Raw genomic sequence first — 7,335 nt, 5'->3', positions numbered from 1 at the left:
GAGAGAAGGAGAGAGGGAGGGAGGAATGAAGGAAGGAGGGATGGAGGAAGGGAGGAAGGAAGGAAGAAGAGAGGGAGGGAGGGAGGGAGGGAGGGAGGGAAGGATAGAGAGAGGAAGGAAGGAAGAAAGGAACATTGTTCTTGTAAATCTCCATGTGATGACAGATCTTCTTTCTTAGCAAGACTCGATGTGCCAAGCTCTGATGAAACACTTCTGGCCCAAGGCAGCACCTGTGAACTAAATTTCCATCTACCCTTATGTTAGGAGAAAGAGCAGCTAACAGTATGGCAGAAAACGTATTTCCTAGATGTATTTTTAATACCTTTTAGAAAAAGATTTTATTCAGTTTATTTGTATAAATGTTTTGGCCTACTTGTATTTAAATGCATCACATGCATGCAATGTCTGAAGAGGGTGTTATCCCAATGAACTGGAGTTTAACATAGATGGGAGCTGCCATGTGGGTGCTGAGACCTAAACCCAGGTCCTCTGCAAGAACAGCCAGAGTTCCTACCCACTAAACCATTTCTCCATCTGGGTTTAATTTATTGTACTTTGCATTAAAATCTTGGCACAGATTACATTTTATTTTCAGGATGACTAGAAAGGAGCAGCGGGCAGTCTTTGTTTCTGGTGATTCTGTTTTCTGACTTTTTTTTTTCTGCCCACCCCTTCTGACTTCTAAGTTGGAAGAAAAATTGGCATATAGTTTGATAAGGGAAAAGAAACAGATTGGCTGTAGAAAATATGGACTGTATGGCCCCCATATCTCTGCTGTGTTGTAACCTGCTTTGTGGGTGCCCCCCAGGCTGCCTCCTTTGTAAAGTAAAAAGGAAGAAGCTTAGGCTCCATCAGGGTAACACTCCCATGGTTTGGGGGAATGAACCTGGGACCGAGACCATCCAGATACGAACTGCCAATTTTTTCTTTATGAGAACAATAATAGTTTTCTGTTCTACAGTAGATACTGTGTTCTGATATACCCTCCTACCTTAATCTTCAAATGCTAATAACCAAAGTTTACCATTAAATATGTCACTCAGATGAGCATCATATGAAAAGTATGTGTACATGTTGCACGAATGTATGCTTGTGTGTGTGTGTGTGTGTGTGTGTGTGTGTGTGTTTGTTTGTGTGAGTGATCACACTGACTTCTTATCATAGGTCTGAAGAAAGCTTTCTGTATTCACAAGGTAAGACAAGGTAATTAATTATCCTGTCATCCAATGGATTTGGAGGGTCTTCCAATTGCAAGTGTCTTAATTAAAGACCAGTGGTAGAAATGAAGCTACAGTTGGGGCAACAGGAAGCAATCATATCAGTGCTTGAGGGAAGTTAGCATCTAACCATAATGAAGTAATTTAATCCAGCAATGACTTGAGATATAGACTCGACGGCTTTGAATTTTTCATATTTCTCACTGGTTTTCTCTTCAACCTGTGGTCTGACCTTATGAGGAAAAAGTAGGAGATGATGTTAGGGCTGTGTTGACTCATCCTACCTGAGTGACAAATCTGGGAACTTCATCCTGCTGAGAGTCCTCAGAGATGCTGATGTGCCTGCTTAAGCCTCCAGCCTCTGATTTCAGAATTTGGAAGACTGAGCAGGAGAATATCATTTAAGAGCAGCTTTGGCTATTTAGAAAGTTCTAGGCTGGTTGGTGCTACTCATTAAAATCTTCCTCAAAAATAAAAATACACACACACACACACACACACACTCAAAAAATAAATAAAAACAAAGCAAAAAAAAAAACCCAATATAGTCATGATTTGCAATGAAGGGCCCAAATATGTATGTCTACATTTGGTTAGAAAATAAAAAGTATTTGACACATACAGACTACACATTGTGGACATTTTTTCTGGGACTCTTCAGACCATTCTAGGGATACAATAACCCACTCTGGTCTGACACTGTGTGGGGACCCAACAGACCATAATCTTGGAGGAATAGACTGAATTTCCTGACTTAACAAGGGCTTTCTGTAGTATCTGCCCCATGGTGTTCTTGAAGGGGAATGATTACTGTGATTGAGAAAATGCTTCCTAAAAATACAGTTTACTGCCTGCTTCTCTGCCTCCCAACACTTAGTGGGAGTTGTCCCCTCAGGCTTTCTCCTGCAACACAGGGCAGATGAGTGACATCTGGGAGCTGAGCCACCACCCTGTACCTGTTCACCTGACAGTAAAGGGGTTGACAACAGTACCTAATGTCCTTTTTGGCCTTAAACCTGTGATCATGAAACAGTGATTAAGTTTTATTTTATAATATTTCCTAGATATCTTGATTTCCTCTACACTGTCAATTTCCATGTAATAGAGGCTGTTTCTTTCAGCCATTTCTGTAGCTTCTACAGTGTATAACCAGATGCTTGACACCTATGAGAGACTCAGGAAATGTCCCTGTGAAATGGTTCTTGGCTATGCATCTCTCATGGTGATTTAAGCTTGAGGGCCTGGCTTCCACAGAGAAGGCAAGTTTCCTGCATTCCCTCTTCTCATTCCTGAGAATGAGAGCTCCACAGTGTGTTGAGGCTGCGCAATGGGAAAAGACAGTTTAGTTTCTTATCTGGGTGACTCTTAAGTATTTTGAGTCTTGGTTTCACCATAGGTGAAACATAGGATGGAATGTATCCTTGCCTGCCTGGGGCTTTGAAGATCAACTGAGAGGTGGAACAGAAACCAAGGCTTTTAAAAGAGCAAAGCTCCTTCCCAGGGGAGGCAACTTCGTCATTATCTATTTTTCCTTCTTCTTGTCTGAAGTTGCAAAAAAATTTTCTAAATAAATTTTATCATTGAAGATGTGGTGGACAGATGATGTTATTAGCAAGATAAGTCCTTCCAGTAGCTTCCTAACAAAATTTATATGATCAAAGTATGTTTTATGTATGTATGAAATCCTCAAAGAGTTAATGAGAATATCGTGTTCAAAAATTATCCTAGCCAGCAGGATGACACACTCAGTAGTCCTTGTTACTTGAGAGGCTAGAGGGAAAAGATGTATCTGCACCTGTGAAGTTTGGACAACTTGGAGAAATAACAAGACCTCTGTTTCAAAAGAACAGTTATTCTAGATAACCAGGTGATCAACTATTAAAAATCAAAAAATCTGCTGTAAATCTTTATTTCAAATAATTGTATTTTTCTGTCTCTCCCCATACAATCCTGGATCCTGGAACATCTCAGGGGATTTTTATTTCAGTCAACATAAATATCAACTGTGCCTCATCTGTGCTTATTTGTTTTGAAACACCTTTTCTGCATGGTATTTTATGAGTCCTTTTAGCTCTCTCTTACAGGTGAAATGGAGGGCCTTTCCTTTTCTTGGCATCCTAGTTTAAGGCCCGAGATCCCCCAAAACCTTCTAGGATGCTGGATATATCAGGTCCTACAGGAAAGTGAAGTCATGGGTAGGAGTGCCCACACTCCCAGAGACCTTGGAAGCTCTCTTCCGTCAGATCAACATTTTTATCTAGAGTGACAGGTGACTCATGTGCACATTTAAGGTTAAGAACACCAACTTGATGTGAGGATCCTCATGAAGGTATAAAGATTTAATATTCCTCAAAAACAAAATGCTCCTAGATATTTATTGAAATAATCCTATGAGTGAGAACCATTTATCCTCAAATATTTAGTCATTAATTTTAAGACTGTGACCCCCTCTAGAATGTTCAGTGCCCTAAGCATGAAGGCTCCCATCTGTTCTACTCACATGAAATCTGACGGTGCCCAGCATGGTGGCACATGCCTGTAATCCCAGCACTTGAGAAGCTAAGGCAGCAGGAGTGCTTTGGGTTTGAGGCTAGCCTGAGTTACCTGCAGGATAGACCATCTAGCAAGTCTATGTGTGAAACAAATGTAGAAACAAACAAACAGACAACAAACTAAACTGACCTTGTCATCCAGGATGATTTGGTTTCAGAGAAGAAAACAACATGATGTTAGAAAACAAAGTGACGGATTGCAAACCGTCCATAATTTGCATGCCTTTCTCTTTTGTTAAACACGTAACATGATACATTTTTATTATTTAGCTGATAGTTAAGCAGCATGTATTAACTTGGTAGAAACATTGAGCTCTATTTTGACTGTGGTGGTTGGGTGGGCATAGCATCCTGGAAGCAGCTCAGAGACCCTTAAGAGCCTTAGGTGTTTTCACACACACCTTCCACTAGTGGGACTGGAAAACTCCATCAGTAATTGCAGCTCCTGGGATCAGACATGTGAGGCGCAGAGACCATCCAAAATGATGAATTCATTTTCAGGCACTGGGGAAACTGAGACTGCAGTAAAGAGTGTGGCTTGGCTGTTTTATCTTAGGATGTTAAAATCACTCTGGCTTAACGTTCCACTTTTAGCTGCACCAAAGTTTGAACAAAATCCACATATTTCTTGTTTCTGTGATATCCCACACTCTTACCCAAGTGTCAAACAAAATATGAATCAAATTATGAAGGTTTGATTTGGGATCAAGCTTTTTCCTGAAGTGCATCCACTCGCCTTGTCAGCAATCTCCTGGATTTCTGGGGTGGCAGGTCTGGCCTCCGACAGGCCTCCCTTTATTTTTAAGGTGTCTGGATTCATTGCTGGGCAGAGTGCTGAGAAGTGATCCTGCAAGCACAGAGACTCGAGGTTTTAAAGGTATCTGTAAACTCCTCCTCTATAATGTACAGTATCTGAGGGAATGGAGAAACGAGTGTGGCTTCAGGCAAGTCTTACTGCATCCCTGAGAGGAAATGTTGACTGGAGTTGGGGGGAAATGAGTTGGGGGAAGTGAGCAAGTGAGTGTGCCCAGGACTCAGGTGTGGTGAGCATGGCTCCTCCCTGCACTCTCTGGGCCAAAAATATTATCATATTGTGTCATAAGGGAAGGACATGTAGAAACAGAGTTTCCAAATATGATAAACCTTGAAGACTTCTTTAAAGAGAATACTTAATAATGTCAAGGCTAGTTGCTTAGGATCCACCCAATTTCATAAAGATAATAAAACTGTCTTCAGTGGATTTTTACTTGCAGTTTCTAAAATGATTATCCCCAAACATGAAGAATAAAATGGCAAATACCATCGTTTCTTTTGCTGCTGCTGATTATCTTGTGGTTTGGTTTTGTTTTGTTTTGTTTCGTTTTGTTTTTTGAGTCAGGGTTTCTTTGTTTAACAGCCCCTGACCGTCTTGGAACAAACTCTATAGATCAGGCTGGTCTTGAACTCACAGAGATCTGCTTTCCTCTGCATCCCAAGTGCTGGGATTAAAGACATGGGCCACCATGCCCAGTGATTATCTTTTTTTAAAAGGGTGTGCATGTAGCCCAGCCTGTTCTGGAACTCACTAGGACCTCGAACTTCTGACTCTTCTGCCTCCACCTGAAGAGCCCTGGAATTACAGGGATGGCCTTGAATGTCTGATCCTTCTGCCTCGATTCCCAATTTATGGGTTTACAGTCAGTAGGTGAGTTATCAGATAATATCTCAGCCATTGAGAAGGTAAGACTACTCTTTAGAAGAATTAATGGTGTCAAGAGGGAAGTGCTAGGGATAACAGGGAATAAGGCACAGCTAAGGAACAGAGGGCTGTTCACCCATCCCTGCCCATTGGGTAATGTCACCAGAAAGAAGGGGTATAGACACGTTCAGTTCTGAGGAACAAAGACATAGATGTCTGTTATTTTATTGTGCTCTTCTGTATTTAAACAATCTAGAAATCAAGATAAATGTGAAATACACATATCTAAAAACAGCCAAAATCCTTCTTCTCAGAGGGTTGAGACCCTGTCTTTAAACAACAACAACAATAGAAAACAAAACAAAAAACAAAACAAAAAACAAAAAAACCCTGCTAAATCACTTTCTTTAGACTATAGAACCCAGTGTCTGGTAATCTTTGTATAACATCAGAATCTTGGGCTTCTTCTTTTAATCCTGTACATCAACTGACACAGCCTCACTCTGCCAGCTTTGTATATTTCTATGAGGTTTGACTCTCAGAAAAGAAATATAGCCTTCTAAAAAGAAGGAAAGAGGACCTGGCTTGAGAGACTGCTGTGGAATGTTCTAAGTGAGGTGCAGCAGAGGTTCGTTTGGGTTTTTTGGGTTTGTTTGGTTTTGTTCCTTCTCACTTTGGCCCCACTCACTACAGCCCTGCTCACTCTGGAGTGCAAAGGGGTTTTTATCCAAGGTCTTCCTAACCGAATCCTCTCAAGATGACCAACATAAAGCTCAACCAGGGTTCTAATAATTGATTTCATTGGAGACAGAACTTTCTCATTATGTAGTACATGCAGGCTTTCCTTGAATACCTCATGTAGTTCATCTTGATCTTAAACTCATGAATCTATCTCTCAAATCCTCTTGAATCTGCCTCTCAAATTCTGAGATTGTAGACATGTGTCTCTGTGTCCAGTGCTAACATTTGCCAACTTTACATGGCTTGTTCTTTTAACTTATCTTTGCTGATGTTCAGACTCAGAAAATGATACCTTGGGGATGTAGCTCAGAGGGATGTGGACCTCTTTGCCAAGCTTGCTCAAGGCACTAGGTTCAATCCCTAGTATCACAAAAAAAAAAACATATATATATATATGTAACATATATAACATATATAACATATATATGTGTATATATATGTATATATATATATATACATATATATATATATATATTCTTTCGGAAGGCAAATCATAGAACCCTTCCCTCGAACACCCCCACAATACCTAGAAACCATGTTGAAAATTGTCTGCACTTTTGTGTAGGTCTTGACCCTGAGCAGATTACTTAACCTCGTAGTAGATCATAAAATCTTCCTTCTAGGAGGGGTTCTGCCCAGTACCATAGAGATGGACCTCCTCACAGATATACCAAGAGTCTGAACAGACCAGCCTTGCTAGTTCTACCCAGTCTTTCACCAGTAGGTTATAAACCTCTATGTCCAGTCCCATCTGCAGTTAGCTGTCCATTTTGAGTCAAATAAAATCATTAAAAATGTGCAGCTGCTGTTCTTGGATATTTGGGACTCCATTTCCAAAATGTCCTGTGTCATTTAAACTTTGATTACATAAACCTGCCCCACTCTTTTTCCTCTGTGCTGTCTGTTGTCATAAAAATGTGAACCTTATCATAGTAGCCATATTTATAATAGCCAGAACCTGAAAACAACCCAGATGTCCCTCAACAGAGGAGTGGATACAGAAATTGTGGTACATCTACACAATGGAGTACTACTCAGCTATTAAAAAAATAAATTTATGAAATTCTTAGGTAAATAGATGAATCTAGAGAATATCATCCTGAGTGAGGTGACCCAATCACAAAAAAAAAAAAAAAAAAAAAAAAAA

This window comes from Mastomys coucha, unplaced genomic scaffold, assembly GCF_008632895.1.
Source record: "Mastomys coucha isolate ucsf_1 unplaced genomic scaffold, UCSF_Mcou_1 pScaffold12, whole genome shotgun sequence".
NCBI lineage: Eukaryota > Metazoa > Chordata > Mammalia > Rodentia > Muridae > Mastomys > Mastomys coucha.
Note: the sequence above shows the minus strand (reverse complement) of the source record.